This window comes from Oncorhynchus mykiss, chromosome 10 (assembly GCF_057628025.1).
Source record: "Oncorhynchus mykiss isolate SJ-2025 chromosome 10, ASM5762802v1, whole genome shotgun sequence".
NCBI lineage: Eukaryota > Metazoa > Chordata > Actinopteri > Salmoniformes > Salmonidae > Oncorhynchus > Oncorhynchus mykiss.
Genome location: NC_143031.1, coordinates 16,524,682 through 16,541,700, shown reverse-complemented (window position 1 = coordinate 16,541,700; position 17,019 = coordinate 16,524,682). Strand labels below are relative to the sequence as shown.

The 17,019-nt window shown below is 41.1% G+C and overlaps 1 protein-coding gene across 6 annotated transcripts in view; it reads left to right on the top strand.

Moving 5' to 3' along the window:
- Window positions 1-17,019, top strand: part of gramd1ba (GRAM domain containing 1Ba) — a 133,352-nt gene that overhangs the window by 1,414 nt on the left and 114,919 nt on the right. The window lies entirely within an intron of this gene.

The following is a 17,019-nucleotide window of genomic DNA, read 5'->3' as shown; positions in this document are numbered from 1 at the left end:
GAAAATCTAACTTCTAAAAGTTAATATTATGTTATTAACTCAATGTTGTTGAATCCAAATACTCATATTTTTGGCCAAAGCTTAAATTGGAGAAAGAAACTTCCATAAACCCTACCACAAACTTGTATCTCAAACAGAACATTTAAAAAATGCTTGCTATTTCCTCCTAGAGGATGAGCTGGCCAATCAGCGGTCTACTCACATTCATATTTTCAATGACGGGTATATGCCCACACCATTCCAAGAAAAACAAACTCATATTAAATCAAATGTATTTGTCACATACACATGGTTAGCAGGTGTTAATGCAAGTGTAGCGATATTGTAGTTAATTATAGGTAATATTTCATAGAAATCTGGAAACACTGGACAGTTACTTTAATCAATCAATCAATCAATCAATCAAATTTATTTTATATAGCCCTTCGTACATCAGCTGATATCTCAAAGTGCTGTACAGAAACCCAGCCTAAAACCCCAAACAGCAAGCAATGCAGGTGAAGAAGCACGGTGGCTAGGAAAAACTCCCTAGAAAGGCCAAAACCTAGGAAGAAACCTAGAGAGGAACCAGGCTATGTGGGGTGGCCAGTCCTCTTCTGGCTGTGCCGGGTGGAGATTATAACAAAACATGGTCAAGATGTTCAAATGTTCATAAATGACCAGCATGGTCGAATAATAAAGTATCACATTGCTGAATTTGCAGTGCATTAAATTGTTTAGCCTCACAACCTGTGACTCTCTGAAAGGTGAGTATGGTTAATGCTCATTTAGGTAATCACTGTTGTAGTTCATAAATGCCACTCAATGATCCGTTATAGTTTATTCAACTGTTGGAGTAGAATGTACTGTGCCCCACTTTTCTTCCCTCCAGCTCTGTTTATTTCCCTGCTTCTCAGTGGATGTCTGTGATCGCCATACAGTACGGGCTCCCCTCTGCAGAGAGCTAAGATAGGGGGATTTCTCTAAGCCCTCTTCAAATTACCCATGGGGGTAAAGTGAGTGGCTTGTCTGAGAGGATGGATTTGGGGACCTACCATGCAGACTGTATAATGGTTGAGAGAGTAGAGATGTCTCCTCCCCTCCATCATTTTCCATTTCCCTTCACTCACCGGGTGAATGTTGATGGTGTTTCCTTGATTCATTGTGTGTTCTCTTCTCGCCTCCTTCTCAAAATGCATTGGAGGAGAAGATTTAAGTTCCTCCCCTCAGACCTTCACCTTCAATGTATTGTGAGGACGTAAGGAATCAAGGAAATACATGATCAGCATTAGCACTAGCCATGCTGGGAAGGATGAAAGTACTGGAACGACACTTTTTAACCATATATATGGTTCTAACCATAAGCCTCTAACCCTAAGTTATATCCTTAAAATAGCTTAACTTACTCGGCATTCAGTTGTCCATTTTGGAATGGCCACCTTGTGACTATCCCACTACCAACATCTGACGGTGCGCTTTCTTATCTTTCTAACATTCGCTCCATGGGGACCCTGAACAATTCTATGGCCTTGCTATGAAGAAATATCTGCCATTAAAACAAGTAGGCCCTCATATTCATATTGGACATAGGGCTTTTGTCAACACTTGACAAATAATGACATCATTCTGTGAGGATTAATAAGGAAAGTGTTCTATTGCTGATAGGTAATGTGTGTTCAGCATGCTTCAGGTCTCCATACAGCCAGCTATGACGAGTTAACCCAATTGTTCCTTGGAATATGTACTCTTTTTCTCATAATTTAATCTCCACACTTAGACAATGTTTTTGTTTAGTAATTATGAAAATCTGGCTACAGCTTGAACAATCGTTTATCACGTAAGGCACAACTAATTTGCATTTGCCGTGCATTCATAACATATGGTCCTGGTCAGTTCCTAGATGGGAGACCATATGCTGCTGGAATTGATGTTGGAGGGCCAGTAGGAGGCACCCTTTCCTCTGGTCTAAAAAAATATCCCAATGCCCCAGGGCAGTGATTGAGGACATTGCCCTGTGTAGGGTTCCGTCTTTCGGATGGGACGTTAAACGGGTGTCCTAACTCTCGGTGGTCACTAAAAGATCCCATGGCACTTATCGTAAGAGTAGGGGCTAAATTCCCAATCTGGTCTTCATACTGTACCATCATGGCCACCTAATCATCCCCAGCTTACAATTGGTTTCCCTGTAACTCCCCTATAACTATTCCCCAGGTCGTTGCTGTAAATCAGAATGTGTTCTCAGTCAACTTACCTGATAAAATAAGGGTTAAATAAAATTTAAAATTAAAAAATTATTAGCATCGTCAGCCTTCATCCTTTTGCTAAACACAATTAATCACAGACTATTCTTTCTCCCAAAATAGTTTGAGTAGCATCAGTGGGGTCTGTGGGCTTGAGAACCTCATTTTGAAAACACCATTCTTCAGCTTGTACCGTAAGATGCACAGTTGCATATTATATCCAACACTTGAAAGACAGTTACCGCTTTCCCTTCCTAGATTATGCCACACGGCTTTAAAAAAATGAAAATAACAGACAATAAATACCAGCTATAAAAAAAATGGTGGCATTTGTGAGAGAATTATAGCTGAAATCCTCCTTGTTAAGAGTGGATGCTGAGCCAATGAATAATAATAATAAGTAACAATATAATTTCACTCCCACATCCCACTGCTCTCATTGGGACACTTAGGCTCTTATCATTGGCTTGTGTGGAAAACAACAACATACTCCTAGTGTAAACCCACAATAGTAGCTGGAAATTTACCCATTGTTAATAGTTATCCTATTATTTTAAAAAGAACCAAGCTAATCCTCCTGATTTAGAGATCTTAATATGTTATTTTGAGCTGAAGGATATTGATAGGTTTCTTTAATGAAGTCCAAGGGGGCACATAGGCTACATATGCGCTGCACATTTAAAAACATGGGCCTCAGATTGCTTAAAATATTACCCAGATGCAAACCGTGTCTGAACAGATTAAATCACCCTTACACTAGCATGCATTTTGTGCTCTGGAGGCATTGTTTTTGCATTGTAGCAAATCATGCATACAGTACTCTAGCTAGCTAGTATACGCTACGTGCTCTGAGAGCATTGCTTTTGCAATGCAACTTAGGCTGTTTTGTGGAGTGTTCTGCTCTTTCCACCCAAGGAAGGTTGTCTTAACAGCAGGTCCGTAACGGTACAGCTGAGCGTGCAGTCTGGAGAAAGTAGGTAAGCATGTACGGAATACATCATAACAATAATAATAATAATAATAGATTTATTAAACTTATATAGCGCTTTTCATTAAACTCTCAAAGAACTTTAAGAGAAATCAAATAGTTCAATAGATTATGGCAGGCAGGGTAGTTCCTTCATGGCTTGAGCAGTCAGCCCCAAGGGGAAGGCTAGAGAGGAGGCATTCAGAGATGAAATAGAGGGGGGTCACATCCAGGGTGTTTGACTGGTCTGTAGTCATTCATCAGGGCTCCCTGGTCCCTGGTTTCTGAAGCAGCGCTTCTCAGTATTAGTATCTGAAGTCAGATGCCATGGCTAGAACTCTCTCACTACTGATGTGCAGCATCCACCTGAATGAATGCCACGACAGCTGTGAAGGAGGCAGAAAAGCACACTGCACATCAGTCCAGAATAGTCTGCCTTGAAACTAACCACTGGAGAAAACTGTTCAAAACTTCAACTACAGAAACGTTTTTTAAAATTGTATTTTATTGAAACTTTATTTAATTAGGCAAGTCAATTAAGAACAAATTCTACAAATTTTTACAATGACTGGATCGAACCAGGGTCTGTAGTGACACCTCTAGCACTGAGATGCAGTACCTTAGACCGCTGCGCCACTTTTGAGCCAACTTAAACCAAAACATATTAGGAATTTCCACATTCCTATTCTTCAGACCTCACCCCTCCCCTAGTCATGTCTCAACCCTGCACTAGTCACCCAGACTTGACTAATGCTGGGTTGAAACATTGACTTGAGGAGGGGTGATGTTTCAGGAGGAGGAATGATGAAGTTGCTAATATGTCTACTGCAGGCTGGCTGCACTGAAACACACAGCTCAACCATTCACCTTGGGCATATGTGTGGCCTAGCTTTGGGACACAACATCAGGAGTCTGTGTATTGTTCTGGTGGTTGGCGATGGAAAATAACCATACCACAATATAGCCGGCTTCACATTTTCTTCTTCTTCTTCTTCCTGTCAATAAAAGCATCTGTAGAATCTCTAGGAACTCTACTTACCAGACATAGTGAAATGTGTCCCTTGCTATCAAATAAACTTTAGAATCCAGCTTTTTTCTAAACCGCATCATATTCCTACTGTGTAAACGGTGGTAGATTTCGTGGTAGGAAGTCTCACGTGAAGTGTGTGTGGTCTAATGGCAGCCCGCTGTCTAACTTGGTAGGAATATGGTTTGGTTTATTTCTTTATTTTTGCATAACCTGAACTAGAGGGATAAGGGTTGAGAATGACTAGGTTAAAGGAAAGTCTGATGACAAGGATTGAGAATGACTAGGTTAAAGGCAGTCATGCAGTCATACATCAAGTGTAAGGAAATGACCTAAAAACCATAAAGTTCAGTGTTAGACACCTGATAGGTGTGGAAGTGTCAAATGTTTACACTTGCTGTTGTTTTTCTACTCTACCCCAAAAAGTGTGAATGAAGAGCATTTTCATCGACTTCCCAGAAATTGTAATAAGATTTACTGTATAATATGCAGCTATGATGAGTATGGCATTTTGCATAACCAGAACAAATTCATTTATCTTTGTCATTCATCATTAAATTATAAAATATCAAATATTTTTAAGTGATATTCTGGAATATTTCAGGAACGTGAAATAAAGTAATGCAACTGTTAACCCCTTCAACATGTGTTGCTAACAGATGTAATTGTAGTGTGCTATAATGTCATGTTACATTATATCAGGCGAAGGTACAGCTGGACATGAGCCTATTTCTGTACCCATTTGCTGCAGGCACAACTCTTACAAGCTCATCCATCCTCCACAATATTGTTACCTTACACTCACTGTTAAAAGGGAGTACACACACTCATTTTTTTCTGTGGGGGGGGGGATATAGTGCTATATAGAACCTTTTTTTTTGGAGGTTCTATAAAGACACATCCTCATAACATTTCCAAATGGAACCTGTATTTTATTGATTTATTTCACCTTTATTTAACCAGGTAATTACAATTGTGACCTGGCCAAGATAAAGCAAAGCAGTTTGACACATACAACAACACAGAGTAACACATGGAGTAAAACAAACATAGTCAATAATACAGTAGAAAAATGTCTATATACAATGTGAGCAAATGAGGTGAGATAAGGGAGGCAAAAAAAGGCCATGGTGGCGAAGTAAATACAATATAGCAAGTAAAATACAGGAATGGTAGATTTGCAGTGGAAGAATGTGCAAAGGAGAGAGAAATAATGGGGTGCAAAGGAGCTAAATAAATAAATACAGTAGGGGAAGAGGTAGTTGTTTGGGCTAAATTATAGATGGGCTATGTACAGGTGCAGTAATCTGTGAGCTGCTCTGACAGCTGGTGCTTAAAGCTAGTGAGGGAGATAAGTGTCCCCAGTTTCAGAGATTTTTGTAGTTCGTCCAGTCATTGGCAGCAAAGAACTGGAAGGAGCGGCGGCCAAAGGAGGAATTGGTTTTGGCGGTGACCAGTGAAATATACCTGCTGGAGCGCGTGCTACAGGTGGGTGCTGCTATGGTGACCAGCGAGCTGAGATAAGGGGGGACTTTACCTAGCAGGGTCTAGTAGGCGACCTGGAGCCAGTGGGTTTGGCGACGAGTATGAAGCGAGGGCCTGCCAACGAGAGCGTACAGGTCGCAATGGTGGGTAGTATATGGGGCTTTGGTGACAAAACAGATGGCACTGTGATAGACTGCATCCAATTTATTGAGTAGGGTGTTGGAGGCTATTTTGTAAATGACATCGTCGAGGATCGGTAGGATGGTCAGTTTTATGAGGGTATGTTTGGCAGCATGAGTGAAGTATGCTTTGTTGCGAAATAGGAAGCCAATTCTAGATTTAACTTTGGATTGGAGATGTTTGATGTGAGTCTGGAAGGAGAGTTTACAGTCTAACCAGACACCTAGGTATTTGTAGTTGTCCACATATTCTAAGTCAGAACCTTCCAGAGTAGTGATGCTGGACGGGCAGGCAGGTGCAGGCAGCGTATGGTGCTATAAAGAACCCTTTCCTGAAGGTTCTATAAAAACATTAATAAAAGGTTCTATATATCACCAAAAAAGGGTTCCGCTCTAGTTACAACCCTTTTTGGGGCTATATAGAACACCTTTTTATGGTTCTTTATGGAACTTTTATGGATAATGGTTCTATAAAATCCTTCCTCAATCTCCAAGGTTCTTTTGTAGATCCTTTTGAATAACCAAACAGGGTTTTTTATTCTGGTTAGCCGTACTATATAGTTAAAATTCCTTAGGTGTTTTTGTGTTATGTTGAATCAATTTTGCTAGCCCTACAATGGCTGTGGGTCCCTGAGGAGAGAATTGAGAACCTCCCTGATTTAGTCAACCGTTCTCAATTGACACAAGGTCATACATGAGTATTTCACAAGACACCATAACTGGCCATAGTCATATTTAACATGTAATGGCATTACACAACAGAGTTAAATAGGAACTTCACTCACAGTTTCACAAAAATAACTGTGAGCAAACCACTCCCCAAAATATTCTGAGATGCCGCACCTACATTTGAATTCTCCTTAAAAAAATGAAAGATCTATGTCAGCTGAGAAGAGGTAGTAATATTGGTTGGTAATGGTGAGGGTTGTTTCATGTCCTGAGGCTGGACATTCTGAATGACAGTTCTGTTCCATATGCACCCCTTCTGCCGAGAAGTCATTTTTGCCTAATCCTAAATTACGTTGTCGCAATACGCCTAATGGTTTGCTAGTTTGTGGGATTGTAATTCTTTGTATCTCGATGAAAATGAAATCAAATCCCATTACTCTTACAGTGGACGTCGTCTGACTCCTCAGCCCGCTCTCTCTCACTGGCCTGGTGAAATGAGAAGTGACAGCCCTGGTTACGTAATGTCCAATCAGACGCTTCTAGGTTCCATAGTGTAGGGTAAAGTTGCCACTAGACCTGCCATTGGGTCATGTGTATTTCCCCACTAATGGTTAAGATTGGGGGAGGGAAATCTGATCCTAGATCTGTACATGTAGGAGAAAATTCACCCAGGAGCAGGTTCCATACCAAGACTATGGGGATCATCTCTAGTCTAGAGCACTGCTCCTCAATCCTGGTCCTGGGGACCCACAGGGTGTGTGCAGGCTTTTGTTCTAGGCCAGCATTAACATACTGCATCTGATATACCTATTTAACTAATCACTGAACCCTTGATTAGTGGAATTAGTTTTGTGAGAATAGTACTGGACTGAAAAATACTGCTCTAGAGGAGTGAAAGTGCATCGTTTTGGTATGTGCCACCACACAAAATAAAGCATTCCACACAAATTGTCAATGTATACCACATGGTTCTGAGTTGGTGTCACACACCAGAGTGGGTTTCCCAGTGGGAGGTTCAGTGTTTGTGTGTGTAGGGGCATCTCAGCACCCCTGGGGTACCATGTAGCACAGACAGGCTTATATAGCACAGAGGTCTCATCCCCTACACACATGACATGGGTCTGATCGAGGTTAAGTCCCTAGGGATTGGTTAGGAGCAGATCATTATGAATATGTAACAGGAGTGGAGCTAATCTCAATAAATTATTAAAAATAGAGGAAATATGCAAATATAAATGTCACGAGCTGCAAAAAAAGTATAGCCATACCAAGAAAGTGAATGTCCACTCACTGTTTGCTGTTCTCAAGTGTGATCTTTATTTGAGGAATTGAGACAGACGTTTTTGGAAAGTAACGATGTTGTCGGGTAGTTGACCGTTCCTCATAGCTCATATAGCCAAACACCTTTTTATTCATTTTGTAACATGGAAGATTTTCGATCAGCTATGCACTAAATGGTAAGGAGTTGATTAATTAGTTTGTTGTTGGATAAAATCACTTTGAATCACTTCACCAGTCATTCATTTCAGTGTTGAGTACAGTACTTGATTATCAAAAAAACTAAATAAGGATTACTTTCTGACTGATTACTGCACAGAAAGCACCTATTAAAGTGCACTGTGCAGCGCATTTTTTAAATTAAGTGTAATAATTTATTCATAGCGGCTGACGTCAGTAGACCGGCCTAGTAGTACGAATCGTTTGGGACTGCATTATATCATTTGGGAATACAAGACCTACTTTTCATATGTCTTTTGAATTAAGAACAGCAGCTTTGGTCTACAATTATTCATTAGATATTCATACTACATTTTCTCTACACACTGGTAGAAGTAGTTTTGGTAACGCTTAACTTGATATAGTCATGACATAACAAATGGTAATGACAATGGACTTTGCACTCTTATGATGATTCAGTGTTCAGGTCAGATATTGGTTCAGTGTAAAACGAACAAACTAATGGATTGTGTCATGACTGTAGATAGACTCTTGATTGTCAACGACATCCATCTTGTCATGATTATTACAGTGTAACCGACAGGTTGTTCTTGAAATCACCACCACTCATTTGACTCTCCGTTCCAGTCAGACCCATTGTGGGTTTAATATACACTGCTCAAAAAAAATAAAGGGAACACTTAAACAACACAATGTAACTCCAAGTCAATCACACTTCTGTGAAATCAAACTGTCCACTTAGGAAGCAACACTGATTTACAATAAATTCCACATGCTGTTGTGCAAATGGAATAGACAACAGGTGGAAATTATAGGCACTTAGCAAGACACCCCCAATAAAGGAGTGGTTCTGCAGGTGGTGACCAGAGACCACTTCTCAGTTCCTATGCTTCCTGGCTGATGTTTTGGTCAGGAGGAGCACTGCCAGAGCCCTGCAAAATGACCTCCAGCAGGCCACAAATGTGCATGTGTCTGCTCAAACGGTCAGAAACAGACTCCATGAGGCTGGTATGAGGGCCCAACGTCCACAGGTGGGGGTTGTGCTTACAGCCCAACACCGTGCAGGACGTTTGGCATTTGCCAGAGAACACCAAGATTGGCAAATTCGCCACTGGCGCCCTGTGCTCTTCACAGATGAAAGCAGGTTCACACTGAGCACGTGACAGATGTGACAGAGTCTGGAGATGTCGTGGAGAACGTTCTGCTGCCTGCAACATCCTCCAGCATGACCGGTTTGGCGGTGGGTCAGTCATGGTGTGGGGTGGCATTTCTTTGGGGGGCCGCACAGCCCTCCATGTGCTCGCCAGAGGTAGCCTGACTGCCATTAGGTACCGAGATGAGATCCTCAGACCCCTTGTGAGACCATATGCTGGTGCGGTTGGCCCTGGGTTCTTCCTAATGCAAGACAATGCTAGACCTTATGTGGCTGGAGTGTGTCAGCAGTTCCTGCAAGAGGAAGGCATTGATGCTATGGACTGGCCCGCTCGTTTCCCAGACCTGAATCCAATTGAGCACATCTGGGACATCATGTCTCGCTCCATCCACCAACGTCACATTGCACCACATACTGTCCAGGAGTTGGCGGATGCTTTAGTCCAGGTCTGGGAGGAGATCCCTCAGGAGACCATCCGCCACCTCATCAGGAGCATGCCCAGGCGTGGTAGGGAGATCATACAGGCACGTGGAGGCCACACACACTACTGAGCCTCATTTTGACTTGTTTTAAGGACATTACATCAAAGTTGGATCAGCCTGTAGTGTGGTTTTCCACTTTAATTTTGAGTGTGACTCCAAATCCAGACCTCCATGAGTTGATAAATTTGATTTCCATTGATAATTTTTGTGTGATTTTGTTGTCGGCACATTCAACTATGTAAAGAAAAAAGTATTTAACCTCTAGTGACTCCCCATCCCGCATGTGGGAGCGTAATCATCGACTGACACTAATTAATATAACGCAACGGACATAAATATTCCCAGAAAATATTCCTATTCATGAAAATCACAAGTGAAATATATTGAGACACAGCTTAGCCTTTTGTTAATCACCCTGTCATCTCAGATTTTCAAAATATGCTTTACAGCCAAAGCTAGACAAGCATTCGTGTAAGTTTATCGATAGCCTAGCATAGCATTTTGTCCAGCTAGCAGCATGTAACTTGGTCACAGAAATCAGAAAAGCAATCAAATTAAATCGTTTACATTTGAGCTTTGGATGTTTTCACTCACGAGACTCCCAGTTAGATAGCCAATGTTCCTTTTTTCCAAAAATATTATTTTTGAATGCGAAATAGCTCCGTTTGTTTTTCACGTTTGGCTGAGAAATCGCCCGGAAATTGCAGTCACGAAAACGCAGAAAAATATTCAAAATTAGCTCCATAATATCGACAGAAACATGGCAGACGTTGTTTATAATCAATCCTCAAGGTGTTTTTCAAAAAATCTATTTGATAATATATCCACCGGGACAATTGGTTTTTCAGTAGGACCGATTGGAATAATGGCTACCTTTGTATTTTATGCGAGAATCACTCTGGGAGCCATCAGGTGACCAGTTGCGCAATGTAGCCGCTTACGGGTATTCTTCAACATAAATGCGTAAAACTACGTCACAATGCTGTAGACAGCTTGGGGAATACGGAGAAAAAGTAATCTGGTTGATAGCCCATTTACTGCTCAATAGGGACGCATTGGAACGCAGAGCTTTCAAAAGATGAGTCACTTCCGGATTGGATTTTTCTCAGGCTTTCGCCTGCAAAATCAGTTCTGTTATACTCACAGACAATATTTTTACAGTTTTGGAAACTTTAGTGTTTTCTATCCTAAACTGTCAATTATATGCATATTCTAGCATCTTGTCCTGACAAAATAGCCCGTTTACATTGGGAACGTTATTTTTTCAAAAATGAAAATACTGCCCCCTAGTCACAAAAGGTTTTAATAAGAATATTTCATTCATTCAGATCTAGGATGTGTTATTTTAGTGTTCCCTTTATTTTTTTGAGCAGTGTATTACTAAAGTGTACATGTGGCTTTGAATGTCCAAACTCCTATAGGCGTATTCTGAAAGGGAGAGCGATTTGACAGCCCCAAAGGGGGGGCTTAAACATGACCAAATACATAACTATTTTTGAAAGTATCACAAATGACACCCTATTCCCTTTAGTGGACTATGTAGGGAATAGGGTGCATGTTTGAGAAGCACTTTTGTGTCCCCAGTGGATTTCTATAGCCTGAAGTCAAGTGAGTCTTTAGTGGTACTGATGGAAATTAGAGGAGTGACATTAAAGTGTGCTTTGTGCCGTTATGTGTCATACTGATGCTCTTGTGGGGGGTTTGAGGCTTTTAACTAGGGCACAAAACACACTTATTTGAAAGAGGCAGTTGACATTTGGGTAAATTATGTTGAGCATTAGTCATTATGAACAAAATAATGAAATGGCTCTGAACTCAGCGGCAAAGGGAGATACAGTAGAATTTTCCGTCTGTAGCCAAGCTAAGATCCAAATCTAGTATTCAAATGATTTCAGTTACAGTATTTCAGGGTTGGGGTCAATTCCAGTTCAATTCAGGAAGTAAACAAATTCCAATATTTTTTTCCTCATATTGAAGAAAATATTGTAATGTCAATTTACTTCCTGAATTGAAAAGGACCCCGATTACAGATGATCTTATCTGTCCTTAGAATAGCAATTATTAAAACATTGTTCAGAGACTACTGTACCTTTTTTTAAAGGGACTTTGGTCCTGTATAGTCAGTGTGCACTGGGCTGGTTGTACTCCAGTGCATTGTGAGCTGTGGAGGCAAAATGCTAACTTAAGGCAAATATTACACACCATTTATCTATTTATTTAAGAGTGTTTAGTAACACATCAGCCAAGGGCTGGAGGACTGTGGGAGGTGTTTGAAGTGAAGCATTGAATGCATCCACACTGTTGAGATGTGGTTGGTTACTCATCTTGACATGAGGAACAGGATCTGACTGCGGAGGAAGAATGTTGTGGGGGGATTGTTGATGTTTTAGGACAGGGGGGTCAAACTAATTTTTCCCCGGGGGTTGCATTCGGTCTTAAACGAGGTCCGGAGGGCCGCAGTGATTTAAAAAATATTTCTTTGACATTCAAATTTGAACAAAATAGTCCTCTATCATCTTTTTTTTATTTATTTGATGCTCCCTGACTCTCTAGCTTTCATTTTGGTGATTAGTAGTGAGCTGGAAACAGTCAAGAAACTGTATGAATGTAGGTCCATTATCATTTCTACACCGTTTCCATTTGGTTTTAGTCATTTTAAAGTAAAGTACTCTAACCGTTTTGGACCCCCTCGTGGGCCAGATTCGGCCTATGTTTGACAACCCTGTTTTTGGGCAGCATGATTGTTTGATATAGGAATTTAAACACCCACACCAGTGGGGCGCCAACCCAGACAGGAAGATCACATCAGTGACTCAACCCACTCAAGTGACGCACCCCTCCCAGGGACGGTATGAAAGAGCCCCAGTAAGCCAGTGACTCAGCCCCTGTAATAGGGTTAGAGGCAGAGAATCCCAGTGGAAAGAGGGGAACCGGCCAGGCAGAGACAGCAAGGGCGGTTCGTTGCTCCAGAGCCTTTCCATTCACCTTCCCACTCCTGGGCCAGACTACACTCAATCATATGACCCACTGAAGAGATGAGTCTTCAGTAAAGACTTAAAGGTTGAGACCGAGTTTGCGTCTCTTACATGGGTAGGCAGACCATTCCATAAAAATTGAGCTCTATAGGAGAAAGCCCTGCTTCCAGCTGTTTGCTTAGAAATTCTAGGGACAATTAGGCCTGAGGCCTGCGTCTTGTGACCGTAGCGTACGTGTAGGTATGTACGGCAGGACCAAATCAGAGAGATAGGTAGGAGCAAGCCCATGTAATGCTTTATAGGTTAGCAGTAAAACCTGGAAATCAGCCCTTGCCTTGACAGGAAGCCAGTGTAGGGAGGCTAGCACTGGAGTAATATGATCACATTTTTTTGGTTCTAGTCAGGATTCTAGCAGCCGTATTTAGCACTAACTGAAGTTTATTTAGTGCTTTATCCGGGTAGCCGGAAAGTAGAGCATTGCAGTAGTCTAACCTAGAAGTGACAAAAGCATGGATTAATTTTTCTGCATCATTTTTGGACAGAAAGTTTCCGATTTTTGCAATGTTACATAGATGGAAAAAAGCTGTCCTTGAAATGGTCTTGATATGTTCTTCAAAAGAGAGATCAGGGTCCAGAGTAACGCCGAGGTCCTTCACAGTTTTATTTGAGACGACTGTACAATCATTAAGATTAATTGTCAGATTCAACAGAAGATCTCTTTGTTTCTTGGGACCTAGAACAAGCATCTCTGTTTTGTCAGAGTTTAAAAGTAGAAAGTTTGAGGCCATCCACTTCCTTATGTCTGATGCTTCTAGCGAGGGCAATTTTGGGGCCTCACCATGTTTCATTGAAATGTACAGCTGTGTGTCATCCGCATAGCAGTGAAGGTTAACATTATGTTTTCGAATTACATCCCCAAGAGGTAAAATATATAGTGAAAACAATAGTGGTCCTAAAACGGAACCTTGAGGAACACCGAAATTTACAGTTGATTTTTTTAGAGGACAAACCATTCACAGAGACAAACTGCTATCTTTCCGACAGAAAATATATAAACCAGGCCAGAACTTGTCCGTGTAGACCAATTTGGGTTTCCAATCTCTCCAAAAGAATGTGGTGATCGATGGTATCAAAAGCAGCACTAAGGTCTAGGAGCACGAGGACAGATGCGGAGCCTCGGTCTGATGCCATTAAAAGGCAATTTACCACCTTCACAAGTGCAGTCTCAGTGCTATGATGGGGTCTAAAACCAGACTGAAGCATTTCATATACATTGTTTGTCTTCAGGAAGGCAGTGAGTTGCTGCGCAACAGCCTTTTCTAAACATTTTGAGAGGAATGGAAGATTTGATATAGGCCGATTTTTAGTTTTTTATATATTTTCTGGGTCAATTTTTTTCAAGAGAGGCTTTATTACTGCCACTTTTAGTGAGTTTGGTACACATCCGGTGGATAGAGAGCCGTTTATTATGTTCAACATAGGAGGGCCAAGCACAGGAAGCAGCTCTTTCAGTAGTTTAGTTGGAATAGGGTCCAGTATGCAGCTTGAAGGTTATAGGAGGAGATATAGTACTAAAACACTTGAGCGTCTCTCTTGATCCTTGGTCCTGGCAGAGTTGTGCAGACTCAGGACAACTGTGCTTTGAAGGAATACGCAGATTTAAAGAGGAGTCCGTAATTTGCTTTCTAATAATCATGATCTTTTCCTCAAAGAAGTTCATGAATTTATCACTGCTGAAGTGAAAGCCATCCTCTCTTGGGGAATGCTGCTTTTTATTTAGCTTTGCGACAGTATCAAAAAGGAATTTCGGATTGTTCTTATTTTCCTCAATTAAGTTAGAAAAATAGGATGATCGAGCAGCAGTAAGGGCTCTTCGGTACTGCACAGTACTGTCTTTCCAAGCCAGTCGCAAGACTTCCAGTTTGGTGTAGTGCCATTTTCGTTACAATTTTCTGGAGCTTGCTTCAGAGCTCGGGTATTTTCTGTATACCAGGGAGCTAGTTTCTTATGAGAAATGTTTTTAGTTTTTAGGGGTGCAACTGCATCTAGGGTATTGCGCAAGGTTAAATTGGGTTCCTCAGTAAGGTGGTTAACTGATTTTTGTCCTCTGGCGTCCTTGGGTAGACAGAGGGAGTCTGGAAGAACATCAAGGAATCTTTGTGTTGTCTGTGAATTTATAGCACCACTTTTGATGTTCCTTGGTTGGGGTCTGAGCAGATTATTTGTTGCAATTGCAAACGTAATAAAATGGTGGTCCGATAGTCCAGGATTATGAGGAAAAACATTAAGATCCACAACATTTATTCCATGGCACAAAACTAGGTCCAGAGTATGACTGTGACAGTGAGTGGGTCCAGAGACATGTTGGACAAAACCCACTGAGTCGATGATGGCTCCGAAAGCCTTTTGGAGTGGGTCTGTGGACTTTTCCATGTGAATATTAAAGTCACCGAAGATTAGAATATTATCTGCTATGACTACAAGGTCCGATAGGAATTCAGGGAACTCATTGAGGAACGCTGTATATGGCCCAGGAGGCCTGTAAACAGTAGCTATAAAAATTGATTGAGTAGGCTGCATAGATTTCATGACTAGACGCTCTAAAGACGAAAACGTCATTTTTATTTGGATGATCCAGAAGAAGATTGGGAGAATGTCATATGGTCAGATGAAACCAAAATATAACTTTTTGGTAAAAACTCAACTCGTCGTGTTTGGAGGACAAAGAATGCTGAGTTGCATCCAAAGAACACCATACCTACTGTGAAGCATGGGGGTGGAAACATCATGCTTTGGGGCTGTTTTTCTGCAAAGGGACCAGGACGACTGATCCGTGTAAAGGAAAGAATGAATGGGGCCATGTATCGTGAGATTTTGAGTGAAAACCTCCTTCCATCAGCAAGGGCATTGAAGATGAAACGTGGCTGGGTCTTTCAGCATGACAATGATCCCAAACACACCGCCCGGGCAACGAAGGAATGGCTTCGTAAGAAACATTTCAAGGTCCTGGAGTGGCGTAGCCAGTCTCTAGATCTCAACCCCATAGAAAATCTTTGGAGTGAGTTGAAATTCCGTGTTTCCCAGCAACAGCACCAAAACATCACTGCTCTAGAGGAGATCTGCATGTAGGAATGGGCCAAAATACCAGCAACAGTGTGTGAAGACTTTGACCTCTGTCATTGCCAACAAAGGGTATATAACAAAGTATTGAGAAACTTTTGTCATTGACCAAATACTTATTTTCCACCATAATTTGCAAATAAATTCATTCAAAATCCTACAATGTGATTTTCTGGATTTTTTTTCTTCTCATTTTGTCTCATAGTTGAAGTGTACCTATGATGAAGGCCTCTCTCATCTTTTTAAGTGGGAGAACTTCCTCAATTGGTGGCTGACTAAATACTATTTTGCCCCACTGTATACAACTTATTTTCAGCCTATGTTTTGTGTCAGGGCTGGGTTTTATTTGAATGTTACCACCCATCAGCATGGGATTGTTTATTAATAAGAAACAGATGCAAAGATATTCCTCTTCAAGACTGAGATGAGCCAAACAGACTTGTCCACTTGCTCACCTCAGCCATGGAGCAAATTCAAATAGGGATGCAAACTTGTGTTTTTGCACATCCATTTTTATTTAGTTTTTTTACCAGAAAATAATCATAATCCATTGGATATTTTTGTCAATTTTCACTTGTTTTTTTAACTGATGCGCTTATCCAGAGCAATTAGGGTTAAGTTCCTTGTCAAGAGTACATTGATAGATTTTTCACCTAGTCAGCTCCAGGGTTCGAACCAGCAACCTTTGAGTTACTAGCCCAATGCTCTTAACCGCCAGGCTTCCTTCCGCACCCGTATAGCTGACCATTTATTTAATAGTTTAATTCCGTGATATGATAGCATTTTGCAAACCTGCTCCCCCTGTTGCCCCAAGATTAATAGTTTTGCTTCATTACACGGTCCACTGCTTTGATTGGTGTAACATTAGCTAGAAATGTCTATCCAGATAATGAAAAGCCCCCTCAAAATAAATTCAGGGAAATTATAGTTACATGTTATTTGTGGCATGCATGATCATGAGCTAATTCATTGTAGCCTTTCATTTTACTTCTGACTTGGCTTTGCTGTGCCGAAGCCTGCCAATAGCCAAAAGTTCTGTGTCCATTAAAATGTAGAAAAACGCATATCAGCTATCTTTTAATAGTTATCCATCTTTACCGGAGCGTCATCTTATTCTTTTTAACTATTTATTTGGCAGATTTGCAGCCGCAATTTTTGGAAGATGCCAAAACCTTGGAGATGACAAAGTCAAAGATGTGGCCAGTGATTTCTATGTGTGGCAAAGTTTTCCCTAAATAATTTAAGGACAACCGATGACAAATGTGTTTGGAGATTTGGGTGATAG